Here is a 5,000-nt window from a genome sequence, read left to right as displayed (position 1 = left end):
ACTAAATGTAATTTTTAGATCTAGTTCTCTATGTAGATGAGAATAATCAGATAGCAGTCAGCAACTTTAGAAAGCCCTCTGAGAGGAATAGCTATATAGAGGCTACAAGTGGCCATAAAAACAGCTAGATTTCTAATGTCCCATATGGACAATATCTTCGTATGCAGAGAAATTGTACCCATGTCTAATTTTATCTCTGAAGCAGCAGTTCTAGATCAAAAATTCTTGAATAAAGGTTACAAAAGAGAATTATTAGAGACCGCAAAAGATAGGGCGATTAACACTAATAGGAATAGTCTTCTTCTAAATAAAACTAAAAAACATAAATATGAATTAGAGGGAGATAAAGATAATGATACCCCTAGATTTATTACTAGGTATAATTAAGGGGCCAATATGGTTCAGAAAATTTTAAAGAAACATTGGAATATTTTAAAACCAGACCCTGTTTTTGGAACTAGTTTGACAGACAATCCGCAAGTAATCTTCAGAAAATGGAAAAATCTGAAGAATTTGTAAACTTAGGGACCCAACACCATCGATAAGTAGATCTAATTGGCTCATTGCCACCAAAGGTACCCTTAGATGTAGGAAAGCAGTATGTAACGTGTATCCATGTAGACAGTTCATCTAAATGTAGGAAAGCAGTATGTAACGTGTATCCATGTAGACAGTTCATCTAAATTCAATAATTGGGATAGTACATAAGAATTCAATATTGAATGTAGAACTATTTGTGATTCGACCTTTGTAGTTTATACATATATTATCTTCTTTTGTAAATTCTGTTATATATTGTCCTTTTTTGTATATTATGTTTATACATTTAATTAGCACTTCCAATCACTAGGGTGCGCTGTCCCCTTTACTATAAATTAGTAACGGAAGATGGTTACTGTATTCGTCTTTGAAATTTTTCACTTCAAGTTTGCCCTTGACAAAGTCCAGACGAAACGCGTAGGGATATCGCTACAAAACATCACGGCTGATGTCACTGACAGCTGCTTCAGTCTGAGAGGTATCCGCTTGCCGGGGGACACTCCGGATTACTATCTGCTGTGACGTCAGACGCTGCTCCTTGCTAAGGGTGGTGGTGAGATCTAGGACGTCTTGTCAATAGCGGGACTCGGATTTCAGCGGCCTTTTGAATTTTTCTGCTGGGGATATTGGACTGCTCTTACCTCAGTGTAATTGCTAATGTATTATTGTTAGTTTTACTGAATAAATGTTTTAAATCGTTTGCACTTCTCATCGTTTTGTCTCACCTGGGTGCAATATTGGGATACAATAGGCCAACAAAAATATGCACTCTCAGGATTTTCAATGCCAAAGGGTAAAAATGTATTGACGTTTCGGGGTCAGTGGCAGCCCCTTCTTCAGTTGTGTCTTCATCGACTTTGTACAGGATACAAGAGTGTTTATTTCAAGTGTATATCGGGTTTGAAGAGTGTATGATACCTCATTTATTTAATCATGTATTTGGAATAATAATTATATTTGTATTATCATTATGCCCAATATAAAATTAGAACTTCTTTTTATTGTTCCATATTAAACTTTCTTGTGTATCTTTTTTGATTAATTAAAAGGATTCAAATCTAATTCTGCATTTAGACCTCCAGGAGTCAGTGTGTAATAGTTTTTGTGTGATATTTCCACCTCTTCTCAATGTGATCTTTTTTTACCCCCCAAAAAAGTAGGCCTTTAGTACTCTGATTTTGAACCTCTTTAAAATGTAGAGATAATCGATGATCTTTAAAGCCCTTTTCTATATTATTCAGGTGTTGTCTGATTCTAACTTTTAGAGGTTGGCCCGTTTGTCCTAAATATTGCCTTTTTACACGGGCATTGAGTCACATATACTATATTCAAGTCCGTACATCTTTTGATTTCTCTTATTTTCAATTTAAAGTCTGAGTTTGTCGCTTCTACAGTTTTGCATCTATTACTGAATTTGCATGCTTTGTATTTGTGACAAGGATAGAATCCTTCCAATGTATTCCCTTGTATATCTTTATTCATCTTACCTTCACCTTTTTTAAATTCACTAGGGGCTAAAAAAAATTTGAGGTTCCTAGATCTGCAAAATCACTAAGAAAAGGGTCCTTCTGGATATAGTGCCTCTCCTTGTTTTTCAATAGGCTTTCTCTTTCACACTTTTTGACACTTTTTAATGCTTCATTTACTAATTCTTCATTATAACCTCTTTCTAGGAAACGTTCTTTGAGTGTTTCAGCTTGTGTAAGAAAATCATTAGTGCGTGAGCAATTTTTTCTGAATCTTAGAAATTGGCCTTTTGGCACATTTAGGCCTAGATTTGGAGTTCGGCGGTAGCCGTCAAAACCAGCGTTAGAGGCTCCTAACGCTGGTTTTGGCCGCCCGCTGGTATTTGGAGTCAGTGATTAAAGGGTCTAACGCTCACTTTTCAGCCGCGACTTTTCCATACCGCAGATCCCCCTACGCCATTTGCGTAGCCTATCTTTTCAATGGGATCTTTCTAACGCTGGTATTTAGAGTCGTTTCTGAAGTGAGCGTTAGAGCTCTAACGACAAAATTCCAGCCGCCTGAAAATAGCAGGAGTTAAGAGCTTTCTGGGCTAACGCCGGTTTATAAAGCTCTTAACTTTACCCTAAAGTACACTAACACCCATAAACTACCTATGTACCCCTAAACCGAGGTCCCCCCACATCGCCGCCACTCGATTTAAATTTTTAACCCCTAATCTGCCGACCGCCACCTACGTTATACTTATGTACCCCTAATCTGCTGCCCCTAACCCCGCCGACCCCTATATTATATTTCTTAACCCCTAACTTGCCCCCCACAACGTCGCCGCAAGCTACTTAAAATAATTAACCCCTAATCTTCCGACCGCAAATCGCCGCCACCTACGTTATCCCTATGTACCCCTAATCTGCTACCCCTAACATCGCCGACCCCTATATTATATTTATTAACCCCTAATCTGCCCCCCTCAACGTCGCCGACACCTGCCTACACTTATTAACCCCTAATCTGCCGAGCGGACCTGAGCGCTACTATAATAAAGTTATGAACCCCTAACCCGCCTCACTAACCCTATAATAAATAATATTAACCCCTAATCTGCCCTCCCTAACATCGCCGACACCTAACTTCAATTATTAACCCCTAATCTGCCGACCGGAGCTCACCGCTATTCTAATAAATGTATTAACCCCTAAAGCTAAGTCTAACCCTAACACTAACACCCCCCTAAGTTAAATATAATTTTTATCTAACGAAATAAATTAACTCTTATTAAATAAATGATTCCTATTTAAAGCTAAATACTTACCTGTAAAATAAATCCTAATATAGCTACAATATAAATTATAATTATATTATAGCTATTTTAGGATTAATATTTATTTTACAGGTAAGTTTGTAATTATTTTAACCAGGTACAATAGCTATTAAATAGTTAAGAACTATTTAATAGTTACCTAGTTAAAATAATAACAAAATTACCTGTAAAATAAGTCCTAACCTAAGATATAATTAAACCTAACACTACCCTATCAATAAAATAATTAAATAAAATACCTACAATTACCTATAATTAACCTAACACTACACTATCAATAAATTAATTAAATACAATTCCTACAAATAAATACAATTAAATAAACTAACTAAAGTACAAAAAATAAAAAAGATCTAAGTTACAGAAAATAAAAAAATATTTACAAACATAATAAAAATATTACAACAATTTTAAACTAATTACACCTACTCTAAGCCCCCTAATAAAATAACAAAGCCCCCCAAAATAAAAAATTCCCTACCCTATTCTAAATTAAAAAAGTTACAAGCTCTTTTACCTTACCAGCCCTGAACAGGGCCCTTTGCGGGGCATGCCCCAAGAATTTCAGCTCTTTTGCCTGTAAAAGAATAAATACAATACCCCCCCCCCCCAACATTACAACCCACCACCCACATACCCCTAATCTAACCCAAACCCCCCTTAAATAAACCTAACACTAAGCCCCTGAAGATCTTCCTACCTTGTCTTCACCATACCAGGTTCACCGATCCGTCCTGAAGAGCTCCTCCGATGTCCTGATCCAAGCCCAAGCGGGGGCTGAAGAGGTCCATGATCCGGTCAAAGTCTTCATCCAAGCGGGGCAGAAGAGGATCTTCCATCCGATTGAAGTCATCATCCAGGCGGCATCTTCGATCTTCTTCCATCCGGAGCGAAGCGGCAGGATCCTGAAGACATCCAGTGCGGAACATCCATCCGGACCGACGACTGAACGACGAATGACTGTTCCTTTAAGGGACGTCATCCAAGATGGCGTCCCTCGAATTCCGATTGGCTGATAGGATTCTATCAGCCAATCGGAATTAAGGTAGGAATTTTCTGATTGGCTGATGGAATCAGCCAATCAGAATCAAGTTCAATCCGATTGGCTGATCCAATCAGCCAATCAGATTGAGCTCGCATTCTATTGGCTGATCGGAACAGCCAATAGAATGCGAGCTCAATCTGATTGGCTGATTGGATCAGCCAATCGGATTGAACTTGATTCTGATTGGCTGATTCCATCAGCCAATCAGGAAATTCCTACCTTAATTCCGATTGGCTGATAGAATCCTATCAGCCAATCGGAATTCGAGGGACGCCATCTTGGATGACGTCCCTTAAAGGAACAGTCATTCGTCGTTCAGTCGTCGGTCCGGATGGATGTTCCGCGCTGGATGTCTTCAGGATCCTGCCGCTTCGCTCCGGATGGAAGAAGATCGAAGATGCCGCCTGGATGATGACTTCAATCGGATGGAAGATCCTCTTCTGCCCCGCTTGGATGAAGACTTTGACCGGATCATGGACCTCTTCAGCCCCCGCTTGGGCTTGGATCAGGACATCGGAGGAGCTCTTCAGGACGGATCGGTGAACCTGGTATGGTGAAGACAAGGTAGGAAGATCTTCAGGGGCTTAGTGTTAGGTTTATTTAAGGGGGGTTTGGGTTAGATTAGGGGTA

General features: G+C 39.1%; 1 protein-coding gene across 2 annotated transcripts in view; it reads left to right on the top strand.

The window, feature by feature from the left end:
- NUFIP1 (nuclear FMR1 interacting protein 1) overlaps nucleotides 1-5,000 on the top strand; it is a 71,687-nt gene that overhangs the window by 40,230 nt on the left and 26,457 nt on the right. The window lies entirely within an intron of this gene.

The sequence above is a fragment of the Bombina bombina genome, chromosome 3 (genome assembly GCF_027579735.1).
Source record: "Bombina bombina isolate aBomBom1 chromosome 3, aBomBom1.pri, whole genome shotgun sequence".
NCBI classification, from domain to species: domain Eukaryota; kingdom Metazoa; phylum Chordata; class Amphibia; order Anura; family Bombinatoridae; genus Bombina; species Bombina bombina.
This window is presented reverse-complemented; position numbering and strand designations above follow the sequence as displayed.